Consider the following 25,732-nt stretch of genomic DNA (forward strand, 5'->3'; position numbering starts at 1 on the left):
AGGACAATGAACAACAAAGAACCATGTCCTCGATGCAGTAACAGACGCACTACATACAACTTAGGGAAGGTTAAACAAATGTACATATGAATAACCAGTATTATCCCCTTCTGTAGGTACATGGTGAATTTTACAATATGAAAATATAATAGGTTACCAATTCCACTAAATATTTCAGAAACAGAAGGATCCTGTTCAGTAATAAAATAAAACAGAATGCAGTTCATAGGTTAAGCAATTTTAATAAAGGAGCTGCTAAAATATATATTAGATTTGTTTAGTCTAGTAGTAAATGTCTTTATACAAAACACCTACTAGAATTGCTTTCATTTTAGCTTTCCCCTGGGTTACGTTATAAGGAAAACTCTACTAGAAGGATAAACTGTATAAAACACAATTTCCTCATTGGATTTGGGCAACAAGATGTCCTGAATTAAAGCTTTCTGTTGAATGCAACTTGCAGAATTCCCTGTTCATTTTCTTTACAGACATGTACCCTACATATGCATATGAGTCTTATCCCATCTGCACTAACTCCTGTTAAAGGATAACAGTTAACTTGACAATTCAAGAACTGCTGGAGGATGGGACCAGCTGCTCTTCTGTCTCTGGGCCTGCAGGGAACCTTTTGCTGAGAGCCCCACACTGCTCTGGCAGAATTCTGATGTAGTAGTCAGCACTGGGCAGCAATGACAATCCATCAGGCAGCTGAGTGACTGGGACCCTGCAAAGGGGCTGCCTGAGACCAACCAGACACTGGGCCAGATTTGGTCCCTGTCCCCCACTGTCACTCCCTGACCTTCTGGTCTTCAGCAGAGGGAGCTGGTACAGTGTCCTCTGAAGGGAATAAGCAAACTGGCTACACACAACCACCTCAGTCTATGGTGATCCTAAGCATATTTACCCAAACAATGTCTTAAATTTTTCTTCTTCCCCTGTAAATATAAATGTTTTGAAAGGAATAGCTCCTTCCTGAGTGAAACCCATCAGCTCTGTATTTTACAAATTCACACATACACAACACCTAAATAACACAAGCTCTTTCTGACAGCCAAGAGTGTACAGTGTAGAATAGGGGAAAAAATTATTTCACATGTTTCCTTGGCGATCCATCATGCCATTACATTTATTCTCCACAGAGTCATCCTTTCTTATCATTCTAGGCTGCTCACAGATGTCAAAATTTATTTAACATTCTACAATTATTTTGACAGTGCACATGCACATCTGACAATTTCAATATGAGTACTGAGGAAACATTATATTGCATTTTGTAGATGAATATAAAATGAAAACAAATACTTTGTTTTCATAAAATTTAAAAAAAAAGTATTTAAGCTAAAGTATTACTGTTATATTCACAAAGGAAAACTGCCAAATGAAAAGAGCAGGTTGAAAAGTTACTAAAGCAATTTAGTAGTATGAATGAATTACAGTACTTGAGGGAGGACAAAAGTATCCCTAAGATCATTTAAACACATAGTTATTAGTACCATTTCTTCTTTTTGATATTCAGACAATTTAAAATCATTAAATGTGCTTAAGAACATTACAGTTCTTAAGAAGAACACATGACCCTCAGCAAGGTTTTTCCATTTGTTTCCAGTTTCCGGTCTTTTCAGAGTCAATTTTCAATACTTCATATCTCCAAATCCACTCATTATTCAGGGGCAGCATTAACATAGCCAGTGATAAAACTGATTCAAAAAATTAGGCAGAGTGGGTTAATACATTAGGAGTGAATGAGAGAAGCCATGGGAAACCAAGTCACTTTAGTTATACATGCCATGGGAGCTAGGACCATACATCAGGAAGGATCTTATATAGACAGTCAACATTAATGCAGCATTAGTGGCTAGTGGACTTGGAACAGGACTAAATCCATATGGAAATGGTACTGAAAAGGAAAAAGAGGAAGGAACAGGAAAAGAATAATCATAAAAAGGAACAGTCATGTCCTCTTAAAGAGTTTTAAACCTTAATCTGCCTTCTGCTGAAGTAGACCAATTTGCCAATGGGCATATTTACAATACATTACACAACTCCCAGTAATGCTCTCCCAGAAAAAGTGACTACCCCCAAAAAAAACCCGTAAAAACACTCACTAAGGGAATGGCTTCTATTGGTGCCTAGCATATAAAATCCAGCTCTGTTCTAATAGGCAATGATGAGGGACCTTGGTCCAACAGCTGATCTCTCCTTTCCATTCCTCCTCTCAACAACAAATGCTTGGCACAGATAAAAGACCGCTGCCAAGTGAAAAGAAGCATTAACAGAACTCTCCCCATGGTAATTCCATGGTCTCTTAAGTGCTCATTCAGGCTTGATGCTCCAATACTTTCCAATATACCTAATGTTAAGAAAATTCATCTGCGTGGATAAACGTGAGTACTACTAAGCTTAGAAGTTTAGTAAATGAGGAATTATTGGTAAAACTGAGACAGTTCAGGCTCCTCCTCTTCTCCTCCTTGGTCAAGAAATTAATTTTTCCATTTTTTCACAAATTGTGACCTGCCAGAATAGACTTGCAGTACATGGAATTTGTAGGATAATTTCTAAAGTGGCTTCAAAATGTAAGGAAGGAGAAGTGTATTTGCAGTGTATTCCCAGTGAGCACAAGATCTATGGTTTACAACAGCACTCAAGACTGGAAGTGCCTGATATTTTACTTCCACATCCCTGTAAAATATTTGAGTGCCACCCACCAACAATTAGGACTCTGAATCAACTGAAATACTACTACTTTACCATAGGAAATTTGGAGGTGCAGCATTTATGACTACAGTTTCATGACACCTTGAAATCTCACTGATAATCTTGTACTATTTCTAAAGGTAGTGACTTAATGGCATGAAAAGGAACAAGGGCATGCCTTCCCCTACAACATTGCATTAAATGTAATATTGAAACAAAAGAGATAGAAACAGGAGACACTTGCTGGGGTGAAGTGGAGCACTGCTGACTCAAGCTATGAAGAGCTCTCTTTTTAGCCAAAGAGTTTGCTGGGCTCTCTGTTGCTCCCATTTAACTAATCCCTTGTCTTAACAAATATACAGTAATGTCTTATTTTAATGCAGCTGCCAAAAAAATGGTAGGTCATTTCCCTTAATGGCCTGAGATGAGAACTTACAAAGAGGAGTCAGTAAGGGGAGCACCTTAGGAAAGAAAAACGCTGGCACACAGCCCTGTGGTTCTTCAGTTCCCCTAGGACTAGGATCCTGCTTGTACTGCTAAACCTCACAGATGCCTGAAAAATCCTTAGTTGCTCACATAAAGAACCACAAGGAGAAAGTGGAAAAAACAAGCCCCAAGTGAAATATATGGATGTCAAATATTCCAGAACTTATAAATATTTGGAGCCAGGACTTAGATTCACGTCTGCTCATACTAAAGAAGCAATGCGAAACTTTTGTATCAAGGCCATGGCAAGTTGGCTGGACTGAACTTTGCCTTCAGCTTAGAGGTTTGCAATGACTGACATGGTAAAATGCAAATAATAGTTATAAAGTAAGCATAAAGAATCCAAAACTTGAGAAGATCACAGAACAAGTGTGATGGGGCACCTAAATGTCAGAAATATCAGGGAGTTGTCACTATTGCATATTCGTACTGACTAATGGCTAAGAGATGCAAGGCTGTTGTCTTCAAACATTTTGGAGATTTGGGAAAGCTCTTATTTTAGGAAGATTTCTGCAGAAAGAGCAGCAGGTTAAGCACAGTGTTGTCTTTCTGACTTGAAGCTGTACTGTCAGTCTGGGTACAGAAGCGCACGGCTACCTCCAGTGACATGGCTGGACTCTGAGATGAACCAGGAATGATAATCTATGGCTTCTATAAATACTCTCACCTCTCTATTTTCCTGTCCTGTCCTGTCCAGTATATTTTACTGCTGAATCTTTCTCTTTTTGTCCTCTAATGAGGGCCCAGTCTGGCACACTCTGAGAAACGTGTCCTTGCTTTGCTTTTGTGATGAAAAGGCAAGTGAAAACCAACACTTCCATCTGATTCTCAGCCACAGCGTTAAATTTTCCTCAGCTGAAAGTCACACTTACTGTACTGCCACCGTATCCACCATATTCTAGGACCTTCTGCCAAAATCCAGTTCTGATTCAGAAGACCAGAACATAAATATTTCTTCTCCTTGATTTTCATAACACACTTTAAAATGCCTTTTTTTTTTTTCTAGACACAGTTCCATGGCCTGTTAAAGAAGCAAAAGTATGATCTATCACACTAAAAGCATCACCACTAGGGCTAGACTTATGAGTAGGCTATTCAGTCACTCTACAGGAACAGAGAACTGCAGAAAAGGAACTCTTTCCCCAAATCAATGTATTTGGAGAGGTTCCTTGGATGGCTGTCAGCTGCTCTCCCTTTGGGGAATCATGTCAGCAGTTGTGACAGTGACTTCTGTAACAAGATCTGGTGCAGCTACACTTTTGCTTTAAATGTGCTTTTTGAGCATCAGAAGAATTTGTACTAAGCAGTGGAAACTCCACACATGCTAAAAATGGAGTTATGACCCTGTGCTTTTGTGACAAGACTGCATTGACTAATCAACCTATATATTTAAATTTCACTCTAGTATCTCTTCACAACACTAAAATCTGTAGTACAGACATGTACTCAGGGCTTCACAGAGATAAATCTCTTCCTCTACAGGTAAAACTACTGAACAGAAACTAATTTTTTTTCACCTGTGAGTAAATAAATAGTTAAAAACATTAAAAAATCACTCTAGATTATAGGTATAATCTGCTTGTTTTATAGAGAAACTCCAGTTTTTATACAGAAAATCCAAATGAGGTAAACAAAGGACACCAGTCTTCCTTCCTGTTGAAGGTGGGCCAGAAAATCTGAAAAAAAAACCCCACCATGGTAGGGACTTGTATGATTTCTGAGCAAGAAACAGTTTGTTTTTTTTTTTTTTTTAATTATGACATAGGGAAAAATATGCACATCAGATATTCCATAGCCCTTCAGCTTATAGGCTACTGCAATGCCAGAAAAGAGTAAGTTATTCCTGAGCTATGATGGTGTGTTTGAGATCAACATCAGATGCTTATAAAGTGAAGATATGTATGCTTTCTATTTAAAATAAGATAATGTCATAGTTTTAATATTTTAGAAATCCAAAACAAGCCATCCTTATATTTCAACAGTATGCAATAAATACTTTAGCAGGTCAGAGGATGTTAGATGCCAAGTGGTGACAGGCTCACCAATGAAAAAAGGGAGTTATAACACACCTTTACAGAATCACAGACTCACAGAACGGTTGAGGTGCAAAGGGACCTCTATAGGTCATCTTGTCTAACCCCTACCTACAGCAGGTTGCCCAAGACTAATCTAGATGGCTTTTGAAGATCTTCATTAAAGGTTTATTAGATATTACACTGTTTATTATGCAACGTATGTATAGCATTTTCTAGCTGACAGAAATGAGGAGAATTATTTCTGAAACTCCTAAGGAAGTACTTGCTTATTATAATTATCACTGTGTTTGGGTCATTATCTTAAATTATACCTGTGAGTCAATATTGGAATCCGAAAAACTTTGTAAAACAGAATGTCAAAGTTTATCCAACAGACAATTTGGATACTGCTGCTCATTTTTTAAGCCATATCTCAAATAAACAAACTGGCTATTTTGATGTGTTTGCTAACCCAGCCAAGAAACATATTTTTGGGGAAAAAAAATTAAAAAATGGCGGTAGGAAGCTGGTTGAACAGAAAATTTCAATACCCACTCATTTTAATAAGCAGTATTTAAACAGACCTTCATGTTCACTGCCAAGGGAAGACTAAAAAAAAAATAAAACAAAAAAAAAGCAAAGAAACCAAAACCAAACATAGGTGGACAGGACTTCCCAGTAAAATTACAAATCCAAACCATAAATAATCAGTGTCTAACCTTTCTTTCTTGTCTAAAACCTACTTTAATATGTACTGCTTAATACATGAAATGATGTGTTTTAAAACATTACTGATTTTTCCATAATTTAAACATAAAATCACAGTCTGGCTATGGAAAAGGATGCCTTGAGTTGTCACTATTCTTCAGATGCAGCTCTGATATTTATATTTTCTATACAGTATTTTTTTTAATGGTCTACTCCAGCACAGGAAGCAATTACAGCTACTAATTATGCCTTTCTCTGCAGGATTGGCATGTCTATAAAAGATTGCCTGATAAGGAGCTGGGGCTGAGATAAGGCTGCAAACAGATTGCTTGCTTCTCCATCAATATGCTGCTGTATGCTGTACTCCTCTCAGGAACTGCACTGGATCTTACACATGCTGCTGGAAGTCCTTCATGCCATTATCTACGTAATTAGGTGATTCCTTTAGAATTATTGCTTTTGAAAGTGTGTATGTCTAGTAAAACATTTAATTTGTCTTGTTTGGCCCAGGAACAAATGCCCAGAAAAAAATTTTGTTTTCTGTGCCTCCAGGGTACCTGACGTATGTGCAGAGTGCCAGCGTGGTGAAAGAGAACAAACAATGAAGACCATCTCCTGAATGCACTATTTTGTTAACACATGTATTTATAGTGGGCTGTAAAGACTGAGGGAAATCACAAATTCTCTGATGCATGCAGGACTTCATGACACAGAGCTGCAGTACTATCTCTTGAGATTAGGGGTGGGGCATAAAGCTGTTTCTTGGCACGAATGCTGCCGTTGCTCTGAGAAAGAAAATAACATCTCCTTTCACCAAGCTTTTGCATTTCAATGCTATCTTGTCCCAGTTACCCTCAAATGTGTTAGGCAGGCAGTAAGAAATATGGAGTTGTTGAAACTTTTATTTTGAGATGGGCAGGATGGCAATTCAAAGTCAGGCTTAAAATAGAAAGCACGTTTATTCCTTCAGTGTGGAAAGGTTAGGGTTAGGGTTAGGTTTAGGGGTTAGGGGTTAGGGGTTAGGGTTAGGGTTAGGGTTAGGGTTAGGGTTANGGGTTAGGGTTAGGAGTTAGGGTTAGGGTTAGGGTTAGTGTTAGGGTTAGGGTTAGGGGTTAGGATTTGGGTTAGGGTTAGGGTTAGGGTTAGTGGTTAGGGTTAGGATTAGGGTTATGGTTAGGGTTAGGGTTAGGGTTAGGGTTAGGGTTAGGGTTAGGCCAGGAAGAGATGTTAGAAGCAGTAGGCTTGCGTCTGTGTTAGAGTGGTGGCATTTGTCTATCATAATAAGGCAGGAAATGAAGAATGTTTCTTCTGTTTAATCCTATATCTGAGTTATTTTGTTGGCTGTGGCTTTGCCTGATTGGAATATGAGGGAACGGCAGTGGTGGGAGAGAGAGCAGCATACAAAGGAAAGGCCTATTTCTTGTCTGTATTAACTATATTTGTTCTGCCACGAATTCTGACAACTGTAATTTTGTTTGTAAAACACTGAGCAAGCCACAAAATGCTTTAGATATGAAGCAGCATGAGGGGGAAAAGTTGATTGCTAAAATTCTCACTTTCATTTATAATTTCTAAGGAAAATTTACTCATACACAATGTTTATGGTTTTGGTTTTTCCTCCTGATAACCCAGTGCCAGTGTTCTGTTAATGTAATGTTTTGTACTTGACCCGGATTTTATTCCTCTTTCCGTTCTGTTACCCCCAGAGGCTTCAAGTAATAGTTTAAAAAAAAAAAAAAGAAAGAATCCGACAACAAAAAACCAAACCAAACCCAGTACCAACCAAGCATACCAAACTAACTATGCTTTAATCTTTTCAGCTCACACAAGCAAGGGTGTGTTGTGTCTGAGCAGGGCCTCAACAGAGGCCCTCAAAGGAATAAAAGTAAAGGAGATGTATGTACCACATTATGCATCCCAAAGGAAATGTTTTTTGCTCTGCAGATTCTTCCTTCAGTTTTGGCAGAACTGCTTTTTCTTTGCCACTATGTTTCCTCATTAAAACAAAAAATAAACCTGTTTTGCAACTGCCTCCTTCAATTCTAGTGAAAAATGAATAGATCACATAGGTAGCATAGAGAACACAGTGAGTCAACACTATCTACAGTAACTCACTCAGCCATACTAGAGAATTGCTGCATGAATTTCAGATATCTAGTTTAGATTGATAAATGAGGTTCCCCCTGTGACCAGTGGAAAGACACAGGATCCTCCAGATTATTCAGAACATTTTGCTTGGAGTTTCTCTGCCTCTTTTTCCCTGTGACCAAATAGACAACCTAAATATTGACAGTAGCAAGGCTCTCTGTTTGTGTATGTATCACACAGCCCTTTCCTTATCAGCCAGTTCCCACTGATCATCACCAGTCTTGTGGGGAAGCTTTCACAAAGAACATCAGCCCTGGTGACCAAGGAGTCTCCTCATGGTATGTCAATGAGGCAAGTCTGGAAAGGCAACTGGTCTTTGGTATTACTGAAAGGAAAAGGATACTGATCTGCCACTAGCCTGCCCCTATTGTGTGATTTAAAACAGAAGCAAACTAAAAAGTTCCAGGCTTAATCAATCTGTTTATGCCTTGAGCTTGAAGGAGCCTCGAGCTCTGGGGAAGCTGGAAAGTTAAGAAAAACATCTGATTAGAGCTGCAGAGACCATGAGCTGGGGCCAAATTTTAGGATAAGTATATCTCAAGCAAATAAAGGAACTCCTGGGAACCCACCATTTTTTTAAATAGAACCATTAATTTAGATGCCTAATTATGAATTTAGAGTCTACCATGGGCACGTTTCAAAATATGCCAGACTGCAAACTGCTTTGGCATCTCTAATTCGTTTTCTAGAGCTTTATAAGTGTGTGCAGAAGTGGATGACACAACAATTATGTTATTCAAACAAAATACTGCATACATGTAAATGAGTTCTGCCAGGACAGTAGGTAGACATTTGGAAATCCAGAGTTTAAAATGCAACAGCACGACTTTGTCATTTATAAAAGGAATTTTCGTTTGCTATCATTATCCATGGTTACTTGCCAACAGTCACTTGATAAAAATCTGATGTACTAATGTATACATAGCTTGATTTAGAAAATTCAGCAAGTCATTAACCCTAAGCAATATATGCTTATCTTTGCTGGTGATGCTGTCAGTGTTTAATTTCCTGTAGATCATAAATTCAATAGAGAGTAGACAGTGCTGCCTGGAGTAAGAAGGGGAAAAAATCCCTTTTAATATCTCATACTATTGATTATTTTCTTTCCTAGTGAAGCTCTCTTTAAGCCATTTGGACAGTAAGATCATTCCTGTGAGTGTCAAGAGGCATATGATTCACAGTGTCCCTCTGAACAAAACAAACGGGGGAAGGGAGGAAAAAGGGCTTTTATTCCTTTCATCCTCCTTTCTTAAATTCCTTGAGCTTTCCAGTATTTTTTTCTCATAAGTAAGTCCTACATTCTTCCAAAGGATTTATCTGTTGAGGAAATGCTTTTCTCCAAGAAAATAGCTTACTCCTTCATTATTAATTATTAATGTTGCATTATTAATGAAACATTTTGGGTGCTTTGTTTTATTGAGACTGTTATCCAGACAATCAGCTCTATTTTGCCTGTTTCAATGGCCTGTTAAATACATGACAATATTATGTAAGACCTGATCCTGTTCTCAAATAAGCAGATGTCTACTACCAAGATGGGGAAAAATCCAGACAGATGGTGCCTGAGCAAAAGTCTATGGTGGTGAACAGAAGTCATTCCATTGACTCAAGCCCCAGGAGGCATGAGCTGCAGCCTCCTGTAAAACATGTGCTCCACTGAAATATTAGGGAATGGTTCATATGTCTAATGCTCTTGTGCTGGAGATCTTGATACTGGCATATGGCTTAACTTTGAGAGTGGATTCAAGTTTTGCACAAAGTTATTTATGTATATCCTGTAAAGTCTGGCAACTTCAGAGCAAATAGCTTTAGAGTATCTTATTTTAGACTTTTAGACTAAGCAATGTGCATCAGCCCTCTCAAATTCATATTCAGCTGGGAACCGTGTGGTTACTTTTAAGTTGAGGTATCTGTCAAGTGAAAAGAAACACCAAATAAAAAAATGCTGTGTTTAGAGACGTCAGAATTTCTGTCACATTTCTACAGAGATGTTTATAAATCTATGAGTAGTTTTTATTTAGCAACATATGTAGCTTTAACATTTATATAAAACAGCACTACTACTGCAGCAGTCTACTTCAGTATTCAGTACACAAAAGATCTCACAGATTTTGGAGAGGTTATGTTATGATAAGACTCAGCATCACTAATGTTCAAAGGCTTGTTGTTAAAGTAAAATTTCCTGGACAGCAACACTCAGCTGCTCTCCATGGGCAAGGTCATACCATGTAGGCTTATTAGTTGATGTTCTATACTCTTCTTGTTGTGTGAAATGAAAATCTTAGCAGAAATTCATTGAGGAAGTTTGGACCACTTTGTAGTTTGCTACAAAAGCCTACAATCCAATTATACTCCTGGGGAGAAAAACGTGTATTGTAAGCTTCAGTGGCACGACAGCAGTGTTTAACCAAGAGCAGTTCTTACTGCCTCATCCCAGTCTGATTAATAGTTACAAAACTTCTAGACAGGATCAAGATTTTCACTGTAGGAGCAGAACTGCCATAATGGTCCAACCTGAGGATAATATCCTGCAGGGAGCCCCAGATCTGCAGGTCTGCCTCTGGAGATATTTTTACTATACTCTACTTTTGACTAGAATCAGAGTCATCAAAACATTTTTTTCAGGTGAGTGAGAACCACACCTACTGAATATAAAATAACTGGTTCTTGCAATGTCAGAACAATCACAGGATGCCTCTTGCAAATGTAATGATCATCATCCTGGGTAGCTTTGCATGGATCTTGCGTGGGTCTACCCACTCCAGCTCTATAACTAGTATACACTAACCACACTGATTAGAAAATGTTGAAAAATAATAATTATATATACAGCTATTGATCCACAGATATCTGAAGGCCAGACAATCTGGAAGAAAAAAAACTTCACTGACAAGAGGACATACTGAGAGGTTTTTTCCTCAAAAAAATTACTTCAACAAGAATTACATCTCTTTTAGAAAAGGGAAGGATTCAGAAGTCAGTCTAAAAAGGAAGAGCAAAATTCCAGATTTCCAAAAAGCTCTTAAAGTAAAAAGTGCAAATGCTATTTACTCCTAGCAGCTAGAGTCATGAAATGTAAATCACAAATCTTGTTGATGCTACAGCTGGGCAGTGGGGGAATTATCCCATTCAGAAATGCTTCCTATAATCAAGTATATGTTTAGGGACTGCAGATCTAAGGTCACTACTTTCAAAGAAACAGCAGAATAAAGGGACTGTGTTCCACAGAAACTCTCCAGCTTGGAAATGGTTGTGAAGCTGCCTGGAAATGAAGGACAGGATATGTCAGCCAGGGAAATGTCTTTCCCTGAGGATTCTTCAATAACAAAGAAACCTTCCATACAGAACCGAAAAAAACCCCGATTGTTTAATCCCTATTCACTATTACTTCTATTCATCTGCCCATGATGACGGATTGTGTGTACTGCCCTCCTCAGCAACTCATCACAGATGGCCAGTTATGAAAGAACTCTGTTCACTGCTGCAGGCCCCACTGTCCTCTGGATGAAGACAACAATAAGCTTCAAAATCCCAGAAGCTAGAGAAGATAACCGATAGCATGACAGATCACACCGGCAAAGATTTACTGCCACAACAACAGAAACATGCAGAAAGAGTGATAAAAATTAAGGTAGGAATGATGCTGCTTCTTGGTTTGTAAGACAAGTCATATGCTTCATTTTTTAAACTGATAGGTTAGGGTATATCTTACTGCATGACAATTTGTTTTGTTTGAGGATGATTTTTTTTTTCTCCTGCTGTTTTTAAGACAGTAAGGTATAAAAATGGAACTTACGTCAGGCAAAACATCTTATCATAGCTCCTACAGCATTTCTGACAAACAGATTCTAAAGCCTAAAACAATTCTGAAAGTCTAGAAGGGATGATCAACATTAATATAGAACAACTGAATCGTTCTTGTCAAAAAACACCACAAATTCTCCATGATCCATAACAGATGTTTTTAGGACAACAAACCTAGCTGACCCTAACTAAAGAATACAACACTTGGCCACACCCACAATAAATGGTGTTTCAGGATTACTGTGTTCTCATATTATCTAGAATACTATCTATTCTATGCAAAAAAAGGCTCCTTACAGACAATTATTTTGTAGATTGTGTGAATGATGCAAGCTGAAATAAGTAAACATAATAATAAATTAAGGAATAGCTGTAGTCAAGAGTAAACCACTGTATTTTAACAGACTCTGTGTGCAATACATTCTCTACTTGGTGGCCTACTCATCCACTTCTTTTACTTTTGTATAGTTTCCAAAACTGATGCTTATGTATGTAAAAAGACAAGAATTCTCCTTATCCTGTGAAGAAGAATTGCCTCTTCACAAAACTAAAGCAAAATCATGGATCTTATATATTTTTCATTAATTTTTATGAGTGGTTTTTGTACATCAGGGAGTGCTTTTCACCGAATGAATGAATTTAATTTTAATTTTATGATTTTTTGTTAATACAATTGTAACTTGTTTCTGCTTGATTTCTTTTGAAAGATTCTATCGCTAAAAGCAGTTTTTGAACTCCTTACTTGTTCTATGTGTCCAATTGTTTTAGGATCAAAAAGTTATATCAGTAACACACTCATCTACAAACAAATTAATCCTTTAAGAAGAAAACTGTTCTGAATTAGTAGTTTAATAGCTAAAGGGTCTGTAAATTAGAACACACATGTCTCATCCAACTATCAACAAAAGTGATCTGACCCACTACTGCTTTATGCACTTCTGTAAAACCTAGAACTCATATCTAGGGTTTTCTTTGCTCCATAATCAGCAAGAAACAAGTGAAATAGGAAATGTATTCCATCATATCCAAGGGATAGCAAGTTCCTCCTGTAATTAAATCAGTATTGTATTTATTAATTGAATTTGAAAAAAAGGTTACTCTTTCCATAAAGAATGCTGACTCTTCAGCCTACTAAAAAGAAATTGTTCTTAATTCTGAAAACTGTTGCCCTTTCAACTCATCATTGATTCATGAACACCGCTGAACATAAGCAAAAATAATATATTTGAACCTATTAAAAAATTAGCCAGCTATATTACTATTATTGTGATGCTCAAATTTTTAAAAATAACACAAGCTATTTAACCTCACATCCGATGGGTCTGTCTTCACAATGCATGATGCCTGAAGCATGTCTGATGCTCATGTACAAATAGCAATAAAGATGACATTATGAGATAGATTACCTGGGTGTAGATGCTTGTGCCACTTCCATAGATTCCAGTAAATCTATTTCATATTTTTCTACTCTCCATGATGGACCACTGAAGTGGAAATGTACCTGACAGAAATGTGGGTTTCTGTCTGTATGATTAACTAAATAAACATATTGAAATGTAATAAAATCTCTCCACACGTTTTGCAGGAAAGAGAAAAAAAAGAGAATTAGTGAATTCTGAGCGCTCCTTTTAGGGCTTCTCTAGTACAAAAATAGCAGTGCAAGACTAGCAAGGCTTTGAAAAGGAATGTTGCTTACTGAGCTTTTCTAGGGGTACTGAAAAGAGGCAAGATAGTGTAGAAATCTTTGACAAGCTCAGGGGCAAGCCAAGGTTTTTAACAGAGTAGTTGGTATCTCTATTATTATAACCTCTCAGCATGCTCCCTTGGCTTATCCATGGGCTTCAGGACTGCTGCACAGCTTCAAGTTACTCCACAAAAGCTCCTGTGAGGCAGCAATTAAGTGACTCTTGGAAAAGATCAGCACAAGATACAGAAGACACAGGTTCAAAAAGGGAAATCTTAAATCACTAAGAGAAGACATCATTTTTATGTCTCCTAAAAGGTCAAAATGCCATTAACTAATTGCTTTCTTGAATGTTTGAGAAGATCTAAACTAAGTAGCTATTTCCACCTTCACATTGTACCTTCCAGTGTAGGTGTTTTTGTGGCTGGTTGTTTATGAGGGTACACCTGAATACGCATGGCACTGAGCTCTGAAGGCCAGCCATCAGGAGAAGTCAGCAGTGACGCATTTGCATAATATTTGCAAAAAAGTTTGGCCTCTGCCTACCTAATGCAGTACCAAAATACATCTGGAGAAAAGATTATTCAAGAACCATGTTACTCTGAGTCACAAGGGTCTGCTCTGTGAAGGCATTTTAGGCCGAGCCCAATTAGCACTAGAAGACCAAGGAAGGACGTCCGTGTATTACCCAGCAGCCCTGGATCTTGCCCCTCTGAGAGATCAGCACAGCCAGCTCTCAGGTCTGTGGTCACCTGAGACAAAGTCAGCTAGCAGTGGGCCTTCCCATTGTTGACAAGAAGCAGTCCTTCCCACTCCAGGTGACCACCTCCGGACAGGTAAATGTCTGTTAAACACCATACTGGCTAGAAAGGCGGTGGCTTGTGCCTCCATCACTTCGAAGAGCCTCCTCCATGATCATGCTTGATGAATCACCATTGTTCTGCTTATCTGTCTTCAAAGGACTCATCTGCACTTCATATAGACATTCTACAAGCTAAGCCTTGAACTGGAGCTCCTAGGATCTTACTAGAGCTTTTCTACATATATCTTACAAATTCAGTATTTACATATAAAAAAAGAACATTTTGTCTCAGGAATGGAAAAGCATCACAACAGGAATACACATTGCTTCCTGCTGCTGTATGAAATATCTCCTTAAGCACTTTAATAATATATTTAGTCTAGCCATTTAGTGGCTTTATAAAATCATCATAAAGGACTACTTTTCACAGGAATGATTTGAAAGCAAACTAGCTCCAGACTGTACATATTTCATAAATAATAAATGTATTATTTTAAACTAAGTATGGTTGATATTGTTAGACAAATTTAATAAACCTTAATGGCCCTCATCTTGGTATTACATTGATCTCCGTCCTAATTGAAGTTGAGTTCATAACCTGCTTTGTCATTAGATCGGCATAGATTTCTGGATATTTCTTTGATTCTACCATTAGAAAATCTCTTTGTCACACACAAAGAGTTGAAGTTTGACAAAATTTAGCTTGTATGATGCACTTAATTCACTCAGCAGATATTATGTAAAGCCATTAGATGCTTTTTTGTACATGATGCTATTTATTTCATATCCAGCTTGGTCTTTTTCATTAACAAAGCAATCCAAACCAAACCAAAATAACAAAGCTAAAAATCTGAACTTCTTAACATCTTCTTTTGAAGACAGCTCCAGTTTTTGCACTATTTACATTTGTAGCTCTAATCTGGACTTTGCAATGCGGCCTGTAAGTTTTGCGAATTTCCATGTTACATATGTTAACTATCTGTTAAAGACACAATAGCTCTTAAGTACCTTCCCTGCATAGGTATAGAAATGATAAATCTTTCTTTTGCTTGCCCTCCTTCAAGTAATTTATTTGAATTTTATAAACACTTTATAATTTCAAAATATCTAACCCCACTAATATGATAGAATATTCTCTTTATGTTTTATAATAAAAACCTTTTACTTGAAATACAGTGAATCCCAGTTAAAGTGGTACAAAGCACAAACATACAAGTTCTTCCTAAACAGTATCTTATAAAGGCATTTCTGTTGAAAGACTCATCACTCTCCATTTCACACAGTACAAGAAATCCAAAGACTTTCTGAGCATCCTACCCCAGCTGTCACGCAGACCGGAGTGGCATTACTTATTGTGCAGAGCAAAGTTGGTTTTACAGAGAACAAAACAGAAGAACTAAAGTTTTAACAGGGACAAATTTACTTTCTTTTCTAGGAAGGAATCTGCTGAAAAGATAGATAGATGGAGAACCTAGCTCCTCCATTCCACAAAGTAAATTGGCCACTGATCTTAAAAGCACACAAAGCTCTTGAGTAGCACTTCAAAATGTCATATAACATCTTTAAACCACAGAGCAATTTGTATTTGCTAGTTTAAAGGTCAGTATGTCTAAAAAGGACAAACTAATAAATTAGTTTTTAAAACCATTTGCTAAAGTAGCTATTTACTGCAGTTCTGTGAAGCAGTGTCTTTGCAAGCACTTAAGAAAAGTCTTCTTCCTATGCTTCCCATACATAACCAATTATCCACAGTGAGAGTGATGTGCATGCCTGAGAGGAAAAAATGCCCTCGAACATGGATTTCACAGTAACAACAGCACTGCATCAAAGTGGACAGAAAAATGCTGAATGGATCATGCTAAATTTCTCAAACCACATGAATCCAGAACCAGGATGAAAATTACAAGTCTTTTTTTCTTCAGTTTTCACGCTCAATTGAGAACCTCAAACAATTGTTTGACTTCTAAATGAGGTCCTATCTATGTGTTTCTTTAAATATCCTACCTACAAGACATAATGAAAAACAATGAAATTTGTCTCTTAAAAAAAGAGCAAACCAACTTGCTGTAATGCAAAAGATTTATTGTTGACTATGTTAAGTAGGACAGCAAATATTTTTCCAAGACACATTTTCTGTGAATTCCCACAAGAACAGTAACATTTTCAGCACTGAAAGACACCTTAAACACTCAAGCATAAGATTGTATCATAGAACCCTTCATGCACAAACACAGAAAGAATCTCTGAATGGTATACAACAATTAGTTAATAGCCAATAGCACAACTGATCTGTTTTTTGTAAGACAGCAAAACAGCACTCGTCTCAGTCACCTCATACTAGATTTTACAGGAAAAGGATGTCAGAGAAAGAAAAGCTCTGCTAAATCTCTTATATAGTCCCTAGAAAGTGTCAATAGGAAAATCTTCCCTTACAAATGTTTTGATCCTGAAAGAGATTAGGTGCAGCATGTGGGGGAAAAAGAACAAGGCTTCTACTTTTCAGTGCAGTGTGACAGGAGAAGCACTACCACTACAGCTGGACATCAGGCATAGTGTGATGTTGAAACCACTTGTACAGTCAAGCCCTTGCAATCCAGAGTGCAAAGCAAACGAGCTGTAGTACAGCTATAGGCAATTACTAGTGCTTCTGCATCTCAAGAGATACTAGTTGAAGTGCGATGCAGAACAGAGTCCTTCTCAGGCCCCCCTGGGAACTGATCGGATGATAGCAATTTCCAAGGATTTTATACTCTGGCTTTGCTCCAAATTATAGCAAAACTGAAACACTTCAAATAATCTTGGAAGGAAAATTCAATGGCTCCTTTGATTATTTGTTTATTGTTCACACTAATTTCTAAATAAATCAAAGAAGATAAAAAAATGAAAGAATCACTTCAAAACTAAGAATTAAAAAATATGTATTCCAAAATATTAAAATCTGTTTTGTCTGACACACTTTTTTATTTTTTTGAAGCAAAAGTCTACTGCAGTTGACCTGCTTTGTGAAGTATTTTGATTTCAACAGAGCTGCATTTTCCAGGAGAGCTTTCACACCCCCAAAATTTGTAGATTTCTTCCATCTGTTTCTCACTTAGCCAAGATATGCATTTAAATTTTATTCATTTTTTATCTTCAGTTCATTAAACAACCTTCTTCATTCTCCAACTGATTCTCATTTTTCCATTACCCATTGCCAATCAATTCATCTCTTGCCCTGTTAAAGTGCATGGGTACAGGGTCTGCTGGAGGTTTCAGCGAGATACCACACCTTGGCCCAACAAATATAGCAATACATGTAGCACATTTACAATTCTGCAAATGTCTATTCAAGCAAATATCAAGCGTCTAGGTCTCAAATAACCCCACTGCTTCGTCAACTTTGCATCTGGCATAGCACGGGAGAAACACTAGTTAATTAAGTTCCAGGTGTACTGTCCACTGCTACATCCTCCTCTCCAACTAGGTAATTTCTTTTTTTGCTCTCTGCTATTTAACCATCTGCTCAAATTCAGCCCTCACAGATCTGTGCAAAAAACGCGAAGCTTTTCAGACAACCACTGAAATAAGTCTGAACACACAATTTCTGAGGTCTCCCCCATCACTGCAAGTGTGCAACGATTCTTCCATGAGGGAAAGATCAGGCAACAACTACAGAATAACTCAGATTTTTATTAACAGCGCATGACATCTGAATGTGACATTCTCTGTCAGTAACAGGAGTTTGTCTCTCCTGGGATTTCAACCAGCTGCAGAACAGAAAATTATTTCCCCTACCATCACAAACTTGTTAAGAAGTCACAAGAAGCATATAAAGTTAAGGACATGTTTGATACACAGAAAACGAATGACTAATACATGATGAATCATAGAAATAATGCTTGGAAAAAACCTCTGGAAGTCATCTAGTTTAAACTCCCCCTCAAAGTAAGGACTACCACTAACACAAGATGATGTCAGCTGTGACCATCCTCAGCTAACTCTTGAAAACCTCCAGGGACTGGAAAAAAAAAAAAAAAGAAAAAAAGAAAAAATATAGAGCATGATAACAAACATTCATAACAAATATCATAAAATCACACTTGAAACAGCACTGCCAACATTTAAAATTAATCAGCACACCTTGATCATCAGCACACCTGAAACCCAGCCATCCAAAAAAACTACATGCCTCTAAAACATCTAAACAGAAGAAATGTCATAGAGGAAGGTGAAACCTGTCCAAAAAAATAACAAAAGCTATGAGGAGACTGGGTGGCTTAGGTATGGTAAGATGATACATACCTCTTTCTATCTGGGTCATCAGTTTAAACCATATGTGTATAAACGCATTCCTCACTGTGGAATAAAGATGTGATAAAACAATCCTGAAATAGGGTGAGCAGACCTTCGTTTCTTTTTGCCTGCCTTCAGAAATAATCCACCTCCTGGAATTCACTCTGCTATAGCTCCACCAGTGCTTTGTGCGTATAACCAGGACACCAGAAAGTTCAGTCTGGAGTTACATTTTTCTTAAATCTGCCTCGAAAATCTTCTCCTGGGAATAAAAGGAACTCACTATCTTTGCATCTCAATCCACAGAAACTGATTCAGATAGAAGAAGGGAAGACACCAAGAGCAGGATTTCTAGCTTCTTGTGTGTCTTCTCTTTGCCGTGAGATCCTGCATATGCAATTGTTCTTATGCACAATTCCCCCTTCAGACGTTTATTACATTTCAAGGATGTTTTATTTGTCCACAGTTTTATCTGTAGGAGGGTAGCAAGCTAATGAAATGCAGAAACAAGGTGTCTGGTGGCTACAGATACTCCTAAAAAAAATTCCATAGGTAGTTGTTGGTTGTACATTTGACAGTGAAGTGCAGAAAAACCTTTCATGAAAAGTTGCCAGTGCATTAAGAAGTTTTGGAGATTGAAAAAAAAACGGAACCTATCAAAAAGTCTAAAATGTACTGATAATTTTTCATATTTACAGAAGGACCTAAGTGCTGCATCTTGCAAAAGATGTGAACCAGAGGTCCATGTAAGTGTTACAAGACTGGAGGTTCTTCAATAAAGATTGCAATAGGCAATAGTAGTTTGCAGGATCTGCTCAGTTCTAAAGGCTTCAAAACTTATTGAATTCTGTACCTCCTGTTTTTTTCACACTGCTGATGAGAAATACTCATATCTTCACATCAGCCTTTCTCCTAGAATCTCAGCTCATTATTCATATTAAAAAGAATTTGTGGCCACCCCATTTCCTAGCAGGCAGAAGCGTCTCCTGGTTTGGCATTACATGGCCTTTAGGCTCACAGCTTATTTAGAGGACAAGCCTTGTGAGTACACACTGACATACCCACTGGGCTGTGAGGACAATTTCTTTCACTTTGGGCCATGAGGCATCAGCAAGACATGCCTGGATGAAAGATTGTCCTGTTCTATCAACTGATCAAAGATCTCTGCTTTCACGGTGAAAAAACCCACAGAATGTTTTTAATAAAAATCAAGTTTTTTAAAGAGAGTAAATAGAACAAACTTTCAAATAACAAAACAGAATCTAATAACATCATGAGCAATTGTCTTGAATGTGTTAACACATAGGGTGTTTTGTTATTTTTCACAGCATTTTAAAATGTATTCCATTTTCTTCTGGTTAGAATGGAAATCTTAATCACAGGATTGGAAAGTATTGATTGCATGATATCTACAAGAATGTAGTCATGCTCTTTTGAATAATCTCTCAGTTAAAAAAAAAAGCTTTCAAATATATACATTAAATCATCCTTAAGAAATGATAATGTTAATGAACATAAATGAAGAACTCTTCTGAAGACACTGAATTGTAATGACATTTCATTTACATCTACAAATGAAATACTTTTCGCCTCTCTAAACTTAAGTGTTATTATGCCTGATTACGTTTTCAGATTTGTCCCCCTCTTTTGTTCCCTTATTGGACTGTCTGTTTTACAAACAGGTTTAAGCAAAAACAGTTAACATTTCCATCACCACACTCATCTCACTTAATTATGTCAAGCTCAAACATTTCTGGGATGACTAAAATGCATATGGCTTTGCTTAGCAATGCAAACTTACTTGATCTGCTTGAGCACAACCCAAGACACAATAGTGTTTTTGTTCTGTGCTTTTAACGAAGACAAAAAATTAGATGGATTTAGGTCAAAGAAAAAAGAGCATGCTAAAATGCTCTAGAGTTAAAATTCAGGTGCAAGAGTAACACCACATTCTAATTAATTATAAACTTCATGAATACTAACTCAAAGATAATGCCAGTTATCACAGCATTTGCAACATTTTTCTTCCAAAGAGTACCTCACTATTCCTGGTGCCTAATGCCGCAGTGAAATTTCCTGTTTATCTTACCTCCCTACATTTTTTCATTTTCTCTTTGCCACAGTAAGAAGGGAATTTTCATTTTGGTGCTGTGAATATGTCCCATTTCCTACAAGTCACAATGAAGTTGACATAAAACATCAGGGGCTATAGGTTGTAAATACTTATCCACTTCCTGTTCTATTACTTTACTTTCAACATGTAGTTATTTTTCAAAGTATTTTAGCAACAGAGAATCACTGCATGTGCCAACTTTTATACTGGTTCCCCCCTAGAACTTTTTCCTATTCAAATTTAAATAGTGAAAAGTCTGCACATTCCATCATGTAAACTACTGTTACACATAACCATACCTATGATGGTGACAAAAAGTAAATTGAAAGTATTTTCCTAACTTCTGGATTTGGGATTTGTTTGTGGGAGAAGGAAGATATACCATATATTAAAAAAAAAAGAAAAAAAAAGGTGGAAAGCAAAGAAGAATAAAGGGACATTGAACTTTGTTGGTGTTCATATTTTGTTGAAAATTCTATCAAATCCAAACCAAAATGGGAGGAAAAGTGTTTATTCAGAAGCTTTCTCATGGAAAATACCAGCAGTATTGTTTTCAAAAAGAAAAACAAAAAGTCATTATGTAAATGGAAGAGATCTTCATGCTACGTGCGATACCCGTGAATCATACATGTCTCTGGGCAGCTGGGTTGCCAGCAAGTGGCACATGAAACACAATAAGAGGTAATAAGCTTCATGGCTTATAAACTTAGAAGCCAGTGTGGAGTTAGTGTCCTGCCATGGCCACAGGCAGGCAGCTGGAGAGGCAGGAGGGAGAGCACACCAAAGCAAGAGGAGCCATGGGCAAGGCTTCAGCTTTAGGGAAAACCATAACAAAGAGGAGCTATTGGTGAAACAGGTGGTGGGATGTGCTGCCTTCATCAGGGCAAGAAGACCCTTTCTGTCTGCTCCTTGTGAAATGGTGAGTGCTGCAAAATCAAAACTCACTTCTTGCTCTCATAACCCAAATGCACGGACTGACAGGCCAGACATAGTCCAACCAGCCAGTGAAAACATGACTCCTGCAATGTTCCGGCCATAGCATAGATTGTACTCAACCTGTAATTCCCAGTTCTACAAATAGGAAATACGTAGAAAATCAAAACACATTTAGCTAAATACACTGAATATTTAGAGAAAGAGAAAAAAAAATTTCAGTGTTGTTCCCCTCTCTCTCCCAAGGTACTTTTCAGATCTCCGAAGGCAGATTCACATGTGACATCAAGGACTGCAGCATGCTCCTAGTCAATCCAGCTGACAATGTTAATTTCTGGACAAATCAAAAGACAGATAGATTTCTTGTTATGCTATATACTAGCAAATTAAGTTGCTAGTGGCTACAGTAAAAGTACTAAATCCATGAGACAGGAAGGTGTTATTATTATCTACACTGCCCTGTGATGCTCCTGAGTTTCAGAAGTGTCATCAATGAGTTAAGAGTTTCTCAGAAGGGCAGAAGAAGTGCTCCGAATTAGTGCAAAAAAGCAAGCAGAGACAGGTGATGAAGGATTAAAGGGGGGGATATGGTTAACCTTCAGTCATTCATTTCAGCAGATTGATAAGGTTTCAGAGAAAGGATGGTATTGAAGCTCCTAAATCAGTCAGCTCTATCCAGTAATTCATCTCACAGAGGCTTCCTCCAAGAAAATGCCATACTTTCTACGTCATTTAAAGCACAGAACATCAGTAATAACTTGAGCACAGCAGGCAGGAAAAATAAGCTTGATAAAGCTTGTGTCAGAGCTTCAAACAACTATTTAACTTTTGTATTCTTGACAAACAGGACACCAACTTCCTCTTACAAGTTCTTAGGTCCAGTGTATAATTTTCAGTATTTCTCACAAGCAGGTGAAAAAAAGGAAGAAGAAAACCAAACCAAAACCACATGAAAGCAGTAGCCCTATCTGGCTGTATTTGTGAGAGGAGTCAATGCAGACCATCACGGAGGTATTATTAGCTAGCCGCGTGAACAAGGTCCATGAATCAGCTCATTTATCATCACACCATTCTACCCTCTGGTTCACCTAAAATACTGTTTTCCGTGATGAATCATTCAACCTAAAGTATCGCTTCATAGTACTTGGATCACAACTCTGCACTCTGCACTGCAGCAAAAGCTGATTTTAACCAACAAACCCACCCTAGGTAACTGATACTGTAACTACACCCAGTGAAACAATAAAAGCATTATTACACCTAAAAATAATGAATAAAAATCTTTTAAGATAAAAACACTCTAGGTCTCTACACTTTATGTCAAATGTCATACTTAGTTGGGATATATTAACTGCTATATTAACCTGCTGTACACTGAAAAACTTATTTGGAGTCACTGAGATTAGCAGCGCAAGACTAATACAGTAGGGAGACAGGTTATGAAACCTGAGGTGAGTACCTGACCAGAAGTTAAATAAAACCAATGTTTTTAAGTACCCTAAAAGCCATATCTAACAGCTCTTCTTGAAGTGTCAGTAAAATCTTAGCATCCCTATCACTGAATTGTTCTACTGAGTCAAATGTACACTGAAAGAAAGCACGCTGGCATGAATTATTCATAGTCTAAGTGGTCTCCCAATATACTCTCCAATTATTACACTGCCTAAAGATGTGAAATTGTGTAAGAATATGAAGAACAAATATTTCTCCTTTGAACAGGGAATGGACATAAATTCAGACAGAATAATACGTAGTCAGACATATAAGGAGAAAGCCACCAGTATTAAGCAAGTACAAGCAGTAATAGTACAGAAGATGGAAGAGAAAGCCCATGATGCAGAATTGCAGAAGGGTTAGTTTGGGAAGAGAAAATGCAATTTATATTTGCATTTACTCATATTAGACTCTTCTTGGATGCTAAAAATTAGAAGTATATGAACAGAAAAAATGTTATTCAGGGCAATGAATAATTTTTAATTGTTGTTTAGTAAGAAACAGTCAACAGGACACATACTTATCAACTTGACTAAGAGTTCAGGACTGGACAGGCAGCTTCAGTGCCTCACAATCATGAACTATCTTGATTACACAGGATTGAACATGTGAAAGTTTAATGTTTAAAGTAAAAAAAACCCAAAAAACCCCACCCACAAAAAGCATCAAAAAACATTTGTATCTTCTAGAGGTCACTTCAAAACATATTTTACCCAGTGTTTGCTTAGCTGTGTTCTGCTTTATTACCATATTACCTTTCAAAGACTTCAAGACAAAAGCTTTAACCCTTCCCTCCAAAAATGTTTCAAAACTTTAAAGTTATGTTTGTACACCATCTCAAGGTGAAAAGTTGTTCCCTATCCTCGAATTTACAATAAATTTTGTTTTTTCAAAATTTTATGAACAAATGGAAACACCTATAGGTAATAATCACAGAATCACAAAATATGCTAGTTGGAACGCACTCAAAAGGATCAAATCCAACTCCTAGCCCTGCACAGGACCATCCTCAGAAGTCACCCCACGTGCCCTAATAAGTTAAGTAAGTATGTGAGTGCAGGTGTTATTTTTTTTTCCTATATGTTTATTTTACTGGGTAGAATAATTTCATGGTTCTTATGACCTAAAATGAAAATTACATGTGAAAGCATCAAATAAGAACAAACATGAGTTTGATTATATAATGTTGAATAATAATGATTGAGAAATAATTTTCTGAAGACAATTTAGTATTTTAAAAGATTATGCTGAATGCGTTGGGAGATAAAACTATACAACATAAATGTAGTACTGAGGATTTAAATACTGCCTTTCTTCATGAATTTCCCCATTCAGTTTTGTTTCAGTTGTTTATTAAACCTACTGTAAATATATATGTTTTGATAACTACTTATGATCACACAATTCAAGACACTCCCCTTAAAAATACATCATAGAATCATAGAATGATTTAGGTTGGAAAAGACCCTTAAAATGATTGAGTCCAACCATTAACCTAACACTGCTAAGTCCATCCCTAAATAATGTCCCTCAGTGCCACATCAACATGTCTTTTAAATAACTCCAGGGATTGTGACAACCCCTTCCCTGGGCAGCCTGTTCCCATGTGCTTGATAAACCTTTCAGTCAAGAAAATGCCAATTAGTATTTTATTGCCAGAAAACTAAAACATGATGCTCTTACAAAAACCAGCCTGTGACAATGGCAATCCTCAGACCAGTAATCCCATCTGCTAAAATTCAGGGTGTGAAACTATCTCTGGTTATTTATGAGATATCCCTGATGCACCCTCCATGCATGAAAGAGGCAGCAGCACTGCCACTATCATAACTCACTCCTAAAGATTTCTAATGATGAAACATGATTCATGAAGAACCTCTCTACAGGTAGAAAGATTTAGTGCTCAGAATGTTTAATGTTAATTAGCATTGTCAATGACCTTCATTCAGTGCATCTTGGAAGTGCCTTACTTGATTGAAATACACATAGTAGTTGTTTGGTCTACAGTGAGCTTTCCCTTTAAGTGAAACCAATTTGGAAGAAAAAGTTGTCCATTGACTTTGTTCATATGTTCATACAAACACATATGGGTTTCAGAGGAGACACACTAGATCCCAAACCAGATTAGGATTTGCTCAAGAACAGGTAGTCTTGAATGATGAATTAACAGGTGGGTTCATCATTCAAAATGTTAGCATGCTCCTGATGTCACCTGAAAGCTTGCAATTGCTGCCATAAACACTGAAGACCACCAGCCCTGATTTATTCTTGAATCTGAACGTGGAACTCCTTGCTTTTGTAGGGATCAACATGTAGCAGAGACTGACTATATTTTTTTTCCTGTCAGCTCTTCAGTGTAGCAGCAGAGCCATCCTAATATTTTTGTAGGATAGAGAACTGGACAATCATCTCACAAATAGAAGATTTCAGAAAATTTCTGCGGGAATAGCAAATGACTACAAAGAGATCACATCCTATAACTTGTAGACATAGGGATAGAAATGTGAGCCACATGAACTCTGATTTTACTGTTCTCTTTTTTATTCTAGCATTACATATTGATGCTCAAAGAGAAGTTT

General features: G+C 37.3%; 1 protein-coding gene across 17 annotated transcripts in view; it reads right to left on the reverse strand.

Annotated features, from left to right (window-relative positions):
• Positions 1–25,732, reverse strand: part of LOC108496469 (poly(rC)-binding protein 3-like) — a 492,944-nt gene that overhangs the window by 440,383 nt on the left and 26,829 nt on the right. The window contains exon 1 of one of the 17 annotated variants that reach the window (XM_017813177.1): positions 18,623–18,691. The exons of the other annotated variants lie outside the window; for them this stretch is intronic. The gene's annotated coding sequence lies outside the window, so the exon portion shown is untranslated. Of the gene's footprint in view, positions 1–18,622; positions 18,692–25,732 lie in introns of those variants that run through there. 17 annotated transcript variants of the gene reach the window in all.

Source organism: Lepidothrix coronata, unplaced genomic scaffold (assembly GCF_001604755.1).
Source record: "Lepidothrix coronata isolate B3197 unplaced genomic scaffold, Lepidothrix_coronata-1.0 Scaffold40, whole genome shotgun sequence".
Classification (NCBI taxonomy): domain Eukaryota; kingdom Metazoa; phylum Chordata; class Aves; order Passeriformes; family Pipridae; genus Lepidothrix; species Lepidothrix coronata.